Raw genomic sequence first — 10,441 nt, 5'->3', positions numbered from 1 at the left:
GAATTGAATTTAGAGGTTGTTAATTTGGTTGTCAAGAAAATGAGGAAATTTTTTTTGAAAAACCATGAAAATTTATTTTTTTAGTTCTCTTCCAGTTTGGTTCTAAGAAAAATAAGCTTCCATGAAAAATTTTCAAAAATTGTGTTTTGTTTTTCTAAAAAAAATTCGAAAAACAAAAATGTTAATTTTTCATGGAATATGAAAAAAATTTTCAAAAATGCTTATTGTCCTTCAAATCAAAAGGAGGAAAAATGTCACGCCCCGGATTACTCGTTTTTCCGGGCACGCTAACAAACCCGCTTTATACATAGGAATTTTTCCTGCATACGAAGCGAAACAGTAGAAGTACTTGTAATCATACAATACTACAAACAGTAGTATAGAGTAGCTAGAAAAATAAACCATATATAAAAACTGTGGTTCAATACATACATTTCATCCAGGGTACGCTCTGGCGAGATACAACAACTGTATGTAAAGACTCAGAAACTACAACTACCTGTAACTGGTGCTCCTCTAGCTCTGCGACTCGTCTGGAAGGGCTCTAACTTGCAACGCCCTTGCCACGATCAATATCAGCAACAGTAGCAGCCGAAGACGACGGCTCTGCAAAAACAGTGGTAACAACTGGGCGTGAGAACTACTGCAAAAGAAGTAGTTCTCAGTGGGTACCGGCCTCAAACTCATCGGCTCACCCACTAAGTCTACAGATCTATGCTCAGTGATAGAAAAGGAAGCTGGAACAAATCTACAGCTATATGCCACTATCCTATCATGATCCAACACTACTATCTGTAGGGTAATGCAACCTCAGTCCCAAATTCATAGGGACTGTGAACACACCTGTCCCAGGGACTGTGAACGCACCCGTCCCACCTGTCGAATCCTAAATGCTACCTCCATACTAATCAGTCCGTGGAGAGTAAGTCCAACCAGGACACTACACAACGCAAACGCACAAAGCCCGACTCTAGAGTGGCACTCGTGGGCGCTACCCAACCGAGTATGCAAGCGTATCTCTACTGAGCTAAATCAGACTCTCACAGGCTTAAATCAAGTAAATAGGGTCCAACTGGTTTAACAACCAAAACTCACGTGCCCTCGGCACAATCTGATGCAAAACCCGCAATCTGGATCCACCGTCAACCCCGACGACACCCGACAGTCTGAAACAGCCTAGACACTGCTGTAAAAATAAGCTCGGCATCTCCGCACAAGCGTAACTGCATTCTACACTATCCCAGGTATCTACCGCCAACACACTGCGGTGATACAGGTCTACTACAGCTCCTAAGCTTCCAGCGTATCAAATGCACACAACAGTGTGGATACTATTCGCGACAGCTCCCGAAGCTATCTGAGTATCAAATGCGCACTAACAGCTGGGATACGAAGCATAACAGCTTCAGAAGCTATCTGAGTATCAAATGCACACTAACAGCGTGGATACGAAGTACAAAAGCTTAAGGAGCGAACAGAAAAGACGGTGTAGAACCTACAGTTGAATATTACCCAAGCTCGGCATCCCGCCCGAGTGTTCTAAACTATCCTGAGTATCCACCGAGCTGAAACTGCGGTGATACAAACCAACCCTGACTCCTAGAGCTAAATCAGATAGTATAAACATATGACGAGTCAAATCGCTGGTTTTCTCCTAAGTCAAATTCCAAGTCCAACATGTATAATTTATCTGATTACTACAGCATGCTCCAAATTCAGATTTCATTTAATATGCTAATCAATGAACTCGAGCTAAACATGATATATTAAAGCCGAAATTATACATGTCTACTATGCATATGCTTTGGAGACAAAATCGATGATAAACCCACCTTCAAAGGAATTCCACGGCAGCAAGAAGGTCCCGAAAACACCAGGAGGTTCAGCCGAGATCACGCTGCAACAGTAACAATACTTCTCCAAGGCTCTACACATCGAGAATACTATAATTCCATCAAACTTACGAAATTCAGCACTTAAGCTTAACTTTTTCCTCAAATACAATGCTAACTTTACCTTTCACAACCCAAATCAGGTGTAGCAAAGTCCCAAACCAGTAAACCAAGATGGAATATCACCCTCTGGTCCAAACTCAATTTCCTCTGAAGATCTGAACACAAAAGCATCAAAGTTGCATCAATAACCCCAAATTTCAACATTTAAGCTTAAACTGACAACTCCAATGTCAAAACTAACCTATCAATCCCCAAATTCTCAATTCAGATGATGAACACCCTCCAAATCAGTAGGAAAATGATGGCACAACTTCCACTGGCCGAAATTCCAGCTCTCTCCACGAATTGGTCCATAACAACCAAAGAAACTCAAATTCAGGACCAAAACATCAGCAGCAAAGAAAAACCCAAAATCGACCAAGCTAACCTCAACCAAAATCTGTAAAATTGGGCTCCACGGATTCCTCTTGAAGTCTAGAATCCAACAAACCAAGTTTCGTGGAAAACGGAGCTTCCTACGTCGCACACGAGCCGAAATACCGACGGTCGCTACTGGAAAACTGCTAGAACAGCACTCCTCAAAGTAGAGAGTGAGCAATTTGGGGAAATCGGAGTAATTTGAGGTGTTAGATGCAATTCTAAGTCTTCACTGTGAAGAGAGGGAGAAAAGAGGTCACAGGAGTCGAGTTCCCCCTATTTATAGGGTGCTGGAATGGTAGAATAAGCCCCAAGAACAGCTGCTGCAATCTGGTGTCCCTGCAGACTCGGGCACTTCCGGGCGCCCGGACCCACATTATGGGCGCCCGAATGCTCCAGGCTACACAAAGCTTCTTCCTCGGACTCTCCGCCCGCGGTGTGCTGCGCCCGTATCCGGCTCCGGCGGACCTCACCAACCACGAGCCACGTGTCAGCGCAAACGATACTCACGAGGTGAACTTTTCGAACCCTCATCCGGGCGCCTGAAACATGAACCTGAATTGGCTTCCAGTTCTGCTCAGTTCTGCACTCAACTTCTGGACGACCCAAGGCCAATTCTGGGTGCCCGAATCTAGCAAAACTACAGTTTTGCTTATTTGAGTGCGCCGAGTCCATTTCTACATCCATTTCGCGCAGAAACGATTCCGACTCAGTCCGATACTCTCTAGATGTGTCGACCAGTCACTAACACTGAAGCCAATCCTATCTAAAGCTCAGAAACACTACAAAAAATTAGAGAAAAAGTTTTCCGTAAAAAAAAATTCTGAAATTTTGTTTTATATTTTTCGAAAACAATTAACCCCTAAGCTAAAAATGTGAAATAACTAATATAATTCAGACTTGAAATCTTATATACCAATTGTCAAGTCCTTTACTATTTGCATTAGGAAAGATTAGTTATCGATAATGCATTATTTAAGAAGATATTGTATTCTTCTTTCACATTATTTAATATTTTTAATTATATTTAGTTTTTTTAATTTTTGTGGTTTTTATTTTTGTTCTAACTTAATTTTTGTGGGTTTTGATTTTTTTTTAATTATATACCATACCCGATCCAGACTATACCTAGACCCTACCTGATCCAGATAGGACCCGATAAAAAATGAATAGTATACAGATAAAAAAATTACCCATTAAAGTTTCGGGTATGGGTCCGGATATTTTATACCCATATCCGATTTGGACCCGACCCGACCCGAACCCAACTTTTAAATGGGTAGGGTCCAGAAAAGTTTTCAAACCCGGATCCGGACTCGGACCCGGTGAAATATCCGATAGTAAATTAACTTTAAAAAAAAAAAAAAAAAACTTTTGAAGTTGAATGATCAATTTTGATATGACTTACGAATGAGAGGTCACTACGTATTTTCATTCTAATGAAACTCTAGTCATCTCTTTTACTCATTTCTTTTGGTTGATATGAGCAATTTTTAAAGGTAAACTTTTAAAATCTCTTTATTGAGTAATTTTATGATACATTCTAATATAATTTATTTGACAGGTTCAACATTTTTGTTGCTAAAAATCTTGCAAAAAGAATCAATCGACAAAGAGAAAAATTTTGATAACTTTTTTATTGATTATTCTGACTATTATGTTATTGTTCACTTATGAAAATTAAAAAAATTTAAAACTTATTTTTTTACTGTAATGTTTCATTTATGCATTTTAACTATATAACTAGTGTAGTGACTCGCGCGTTGCGGCGGGTAGATATGGCTAAAAAAAATTGCAAAGAATTAATGAAATATCAATAAAATACAAAAATAGTATATAAAGGCCATATTATAAATTATAAATTTCAAATAAAAAAAAAACTAAATTATGATAAGAAAAAAAAATCAATAATTCAAAACTAATCAATCGTGTTCAAGAGAGATTGCATATCACCCAAAACTCTACTTTTATAATAGCTTTCACAACAAAATCATAAAATAAAAATGGTCTGGCAATTATAGTATGTCAAAACCATCAAACTGCATAAGTTTATGGACAAAAAAGCAAAATTTACTACAAATGACAAAAAATAAAGAAAAAGTTAAAAAGAATATTATACATGCACTTAAAAAAAACTCTTTGTATACCAATATAAAACTTAAAAAAAACTCTTTGTATACCAATATAAAACTATTGAAGTTTAAAATATGTATAAAATCTAGACCGGCCTTCTTCAACTTTTTAACATTTGCTTAACAGTTAAATCTTAAAATAGGCATTACATCTTTTGAGAAAATCCTTAGTGCCAACATAGAGCTCACTCTCTCCTTAACATTTTCATAGAGGAAAATGTATCAAAAACCTTTTAGTTATAATGCATTTTGAAATAAGTTCCTTAACCTGCATCTGTGACACCCCAATAGTCCCACATCGGATGGGAAAGGGGTTGTCATTGGATTTATAAGAGACTTAAACACTAGTAATAATAACTGGGCTTAAGCATTTTGGGCTATTGGCTGGGCCCAACGAGTTATTGTTGCTAGTGGGCTGGGTCGTTACATTTGGTATCAGAGCCGGTTCACCAGCTGGACATGTGTGGCGAGTCTCGGCTGAGCCAGGGTCTGGATGACGGGCTAGCGAGACGAGTCTCACATCGCCTGGTGATCTTGGGCTGTGTGTGTGATTGGACTGACGAGGACGTCAGGGCCTTAACGGGAGGAGTCTGTGACACCCCAATAGTCCCACATCGGATGGGAAAGGTGGTGTCACGCCCCGAGGCCGATTTTAAAAGTCTTTTTAAAACAAAGTTGCGGAAAACGTGCCATTTTTTTTTTTTTTTTTTGAAAATACCTCTTTCTCAACCGAACGATTTCGAGGAAAATCAAAAAACATGTTTTATATGTATTTATGTGTGTGTTTCCTTCTATTCGAAGAAGGTTGGATCTGTCGTGAATCCGTGGTCGATCAGGACGAAACGAAATCGCAGCTTTGTTGTCTCCGAGGTGCTGATCGCACCGGTGCAATCCGTTCGCAAATCTGACGGACGGATCTGCGGAGATCGCGCGGTTGATCGAGGAGAGGTCGGTTGTTGCAAAACGGTATTTTCGCGAAAGTCGCGATATTTATGTACCGTTTCGCGGAGGGATCGCACGTGGAGGGTCGTTCACGCGTTTTGGTCGTTCGGTGAAGGGCTCGGATTGAAATTCGGGTGTTTGGTGGGACCTTTTTGCAAATTGCGCCTTGTATATAAGTCTCTTTAGGGTTTGAGCCACTCAACCCTACCCCTAGCTACCCTAAGTCGCCCCAGCCACCTTCATCTCCTCCCCTGCACCTGCTGCTCGTGGGCCCAGGCCGGCCGACGAGCCCGGCAAGCCAACCACCGCGACAGCCACACTCTCTCTTTCTCCATTTCCCTTCTTTCTCTCTCCCTCTCTCCTCTCGGGTTGTGTGAAGGCCCGGGGGCTGTTTGCCCTCTGCTGACCCTCCCCCTGGACTTCACCGTGCTCCGGCAACTTTCCCCCGCGACCGCCGCCGTCACCTGCGCCGCCGCAGCGCTCCTGCCGCCTGCAGCAGCCCAGGCCGAGCCTGGCCGAAACGGGGTGCCACAGCCACCAGTCGCCGCGCCGCCGGCCTGGAAAACTCTCCCGCCGCCGTCCACGAAGCCCCGGCACCCCTTCCCGCCGTCGCCGCCGCCCCACCGCCGCCCCGCCGCCGCCTCGGCCGGCTGCAAGCCGCCCAACCCGAGCCCAGGCCGAGGCAAGCCTGCGGCCTTTTTCTCTGCCGCCGCCGCACCGTGGACCACCCCGGCCCGACTTCCCGGAGCCCGGGAACCCCTGTCCCGCGGTCGCCGCCTCCCGGTCGCGCCGTCGCCGCGGTCGGCAGCCCAGCCGGCCCAGCCCCGCTCTGGCCGAGGCAGCAGCGTGCGACGCTCCCCCTGCGCGCCCGCTTTGGCTGCGTCGCACCGAATCACTCCCCGACCTCCTGTAGCCCGCCTCCGCCGTCCCGGAGCTCCCCGGGCCGCCGGCGGGCCGCAGCAACTCCTGGAAACCGAGCTCGATCTCGTGGCGGGCTCGGTTTGCTCCGCCGCCGGCCGCCTGCCGCCTGTCCAGCCGCCACCTGGAGGTGAGCACGGTGTTCCCACCTCCCCTCACCCGACTCAGGGCCCCGCACGCCGTCGTGCCGCCGGAGGCCGGCCGGAGCAAGGTTGCTCCGGCCAAGCCGAAATTGAGCTTATTGAGTGGGTTTCTCGTTCATGGCTTCCCGAGCCTCCCTGTATCTGTACGGTAAGGGAGCACGATGATCCTTGGCAAGTTGCTGATCATCGTGCTCACCTTAGTTTCTGTCGGGGAGACTCCGTTCCACTGTTTTGGCGTTGTCATCACTCCGTTTTCAGCCTGTTTGGCTGCTGTTTTGGTGGGGTTTGCGCAGCGCTCATCCGGCGATCCGAGGCTGTCTGATGCCTCCGGAGGTGACACGGTGATCGTTGGTCAGTGCTGATCACAGGTGCTCACCTCACTTTGGATCAACAGTGTCGCGGTTAGTTCTGTTCGGCGCAATCTTCCCTGACTGCGCGTATTCGCTGAACCTTCGGGTGTGCCTCCCGCGGTCCCCACAGCGAAGGCCGCTGTGCTCCGGATCGTGAGCACGGACGTCCGGTACGTCGAGACCTGTCAGTACGTGTCTCTGCGCGGACTTCGGAAGTCCTCGGTTTGCGGTGAACGAGCCGCTTGATCGCGCTCAAAATTACATAAAATAATAGTATTTTATGTTACTTAGAGGTCTTTTATGCATTTGTGCTTCGCGTGGCTACTGTGGGCAGTGTGTAGGTTTTTGTATTGTCGCTGGACTGATTGTCATTGGTCCGTTAGCTTTCGCGGAAATCGGTTAGGTCGATTTCGGGTGCGTTTTTTCGGCGAAATTCGCCGAAAGAACGCGGTTTCGGTTCGGATTCTTTCCGACGGTGGTTTGGTTGCTTCGTGTTTTGTCGCTGAGCCTTGTGGCTGGTCACCATCGTCATTTTGTGGGTCGATGATGATAGGGTGAGCGACGGAGGGTTCGGTGTCGAAAATAGACACTTCCGGGAACCCGGATTCGTACGATTATCTGGCGATGATCGTATGGGTTGTGTTACCTCGTGTTCGCTGCCAAGGCATCCCAAATTGGAGTGCTTTGGGGCAGCGGGTGACTCGTTGGCACGAGTCGGGTGAGTTCGGGACACTTAGTGGGCGTCCGACGGGCGTCCCGGTGTGGTTTTCGGGACTTCCGGTGAGTTACGGGGATCGGTTTTTGGGAACCGATTACGGGGGATCCTGGGTGTGGGGTTTGTGAAGTCTCGTGCTTTGGGTTAGTGGTTTGGATACTGACTTGGGTGGATTTCTTAGGGTTCCGGTAGACTTGTGCGCTACTCAGTGTTCCGACGCGACAGTGACAGGGGGGGTGCTTCGAGCTGGTAGTCGGTGAGAGCGTTTCACTTCCTTCTCTGTTTTTCTATTCCTGTGTTTAGACTCCACATGTCATTGCTTGTTATCGTTTGGTTATCGTACCCCTTGATTTGCATGTGTATTAGGTTTGGGATAGACATGTAGAGCAGGTTGCATTTGTATTTCAGTATCTCTGTGGACCTGGGTCCAGGCAACACATCGACTCTCTTGTCGTGTGTTTCGATCTGGTTGATCGAGGTTCGGCGTTATACGCTACTAGCTTCTATTTCAGTTTGGCATTGGTACGCCCTCGTTGTTGCTTCGGCCTAGGCACCGGCTTTAGCCGGGTTTGTTTTTGTTTGAGTACCAGCATGACTTAGTCACGGCACTTGGGGGTATTCATGACACCGGTCGGTTTTGGGCACCGAATCGGAGGGTTGTACTTATCCGGATAGGTCGTCTGCGGGGCGGATGGATCAGGGTCGGTGCCAGTTTGGTGACAGATTAGCGCTTGAGGTCTGTGGACCGATTACAGCAGGCACAATTGGGTACAGGTTTCTGGTTCAGTACATTGAGGCATTCTTTGCATGTTTTCTATTACAGTAGCAGGTTTATTTATTGGCTTCCTATTATCTGTTGTAGCTACTGTAGTTCTATTTCATATCAGCTTACAGATATATATTTGTTTATCTATCTCCTTTGGTTTTCGGTGATTACGATTTGCCTTCGTGGCTCTGTCGTACCGACTGAGAAAACCATGGTTGCGTTTCTCACCCCCTTTCCCCCAGGGTGACAGAGACGAGGAGTTGGATTTTGAGCTCGACGACGGAGGACGATCTAGGTTAGACGGCGCAGTAGCGACGTCACCCTGGTTATTTCTTTCCCGCTCTTAGTAGTTTTCTAATAAATGGTTCAGTTAGATGTGTTGAATGTGGTGATTTTCGTTATGCATGAGAATTATGGATATTTTATTATACATGAGATTGGAGTTTCGATCTGTGGTTTTGGTTTGTGGAGATTGGTTTCTTGTTGCCTGGCATCGTGTTTTTCTACCCTCGAGGGTAGTCGGGTTTTCAAAATAAGTTTCCGTGTGGGAAACAGTTTTAAAAAGGTTTCGAATGGGCTTTTATAAATGATTTGAATTAGAGGTTTAAAACAAAAGCTTCCGTGTGGGGAGCACTTTTAAATAGGATGTTTGTGTATTGTGCATCGCATCATCCAGCGCCCTAAGGAGTGCTTAGAGGCATGCATCATTTCTAAGGATTGTTAGCTGTATGGAAATGCATATCATGCCTTGCTTGTTGATTGGTAAATGTAGGTTGTGGTTGAGATCCTGGTTGTATCGTTGGTACGCCGTGCAATACAAGGAGACTGCTGTCCGAGTGGACAGGAGGAACTTTGTATTGTGGCGGGTGCTGGGTTAACGTCCGGTGCCAGGGGGGGGGATGATGTAAGGACTGAGATTTTTGCAGTGTAGCTAAACTCTCAGTTGACGATGTTTTTGTGTGTAATTTAATTACAAAAGCACTCGTCAAGTTTCGGGCGAAATCGAGTTAAAATGAAAATTCTACGCGATTTCCAAGTTTCACTTAAAGTGAATAGTAACTCGATTTTCCGGAGAAGCCGCGGTGAGAAGTTGGCTTCTGGCTCGTACCGGACTCTGTTCATAGCAGTCCAATAGCTCGTTTCGACCGGGTCAGCTATTCTGGAACTAATGACGCTGACGGATTTTGAGTTTGGCGCACGGATTTCGAGAAAATCCAAAAATACATGTTTTATATGTATTTATGTGTGTGTTTCCTTCTATTCGAAGAAGGTTGGATCTTGTCGTGAATCCGTGGTCGATCAAGACGAAACGAAATCGCAGCTTTGTTGTCTCCGAGGTGCTGATCGCACCGGTGCAATCCGTTCGCAAATCTGACGGACGGATCTGCGGAGATCGCGCGTTGATCGAGGAGAGGTCGGTTGTTGCAAAACGGTATTTTCGCGAAAGTCGCGATATTTTATGTACCGTTTCGCGAGGGATCGCACGTGGAGGGTCGTTCACGCGTTTTGGTCGTTCGGTGAAGGGCTCGGATTGAAATTCCGGTGTTTGGTGGACCTTTTTGCAAATTGCGCCTTGTATATAAGTCTCTTTAGGGTTTGGAGCCACTCAACCCTAACCCTAGCTACCCTAGTCGCCCCAGCCACCTTCATCTCCTTCCCCTGCACCTGCTGCTCGTGCCCAGGCCGCCGCCGACCGAGCCCCGGCAAGCCAACCACCGCGACAGCCACCACTTCTCTCTTTCTCCATCTCTTTCTCTCTCCCTCTCTCCTCTCGGGTTGTGTGAAGGCCCGGGGCTGTGCCTCCTGCTGACCCTCCCCCTGGACTTCACCGTGCTCCGGCAACTTTCCCCGCCGACCGCCGCCGTCACCTGCGCCGCCGCAGCCGCTCCTGCCGCCTGCAGCAGCCCAGGCCGAGCCTGGCCGAACCGGGTTGCCACAGCCACCAGCGCGCCGCCGCCGCCTGGAAACTCTCCCGCCGCCGTCCACGAAGCCCCGGCACCCCTTCCCGCCGGTCGCCGCCGCCCCAGCGCGCCGCCGCCGCCGCCTCGGCCGGCTGCAGCCGCCCAACCCGAGCCCAGGCCGAGGCAAGCCTGCGGCCTTTTT

The 10,441-nt window shown here is 47.2% G+C and overlaps 1 long non-coding RNA gene across 2 annotated transcripts; it reads right to left on the bottom strand.

Moving 5' to 3' along the window:
* Nucleotides 379-3,114, bottom strand: LOC109728020. Of its 2 annotated transcripts, XR_002220894.1 has the most exons (5): nucleotides 2,383-3,114; nucleotides 2,197-2,291; nucleotides 2,017-2,110; nucleotides 1,833-1,927; nucleotides 379-606 (listed from the first exon to the last, which is right to left on the bottom strand). It is a non-coding gene; the product is annotated as an uncharacterized LOC109728020 (long non-coding RNA). The 2 variants fall into 2 exon arrangements; XR_002220893.1 differs by having other exon boundaries at nucleotides 2,197-3,114.

This window comes from Ananas comosus, linkage group 23, assembly GCF_001540865.1.
Source record: "Ananas comosus cultivar F153 linkage group 23, ASM154086v1, whole genome shotgun sequence".
Taxonomy (NCBI): domain Eukaryota; kingdom Viridiplantae; phylum Streptophyta; class Magnoliopsida; order Poales; family Bromeliaceae; genus Ananas; species Ananas comosus.
This window is presented reverse-complemented; position numbering and strand designations above follow the sequence as displayed.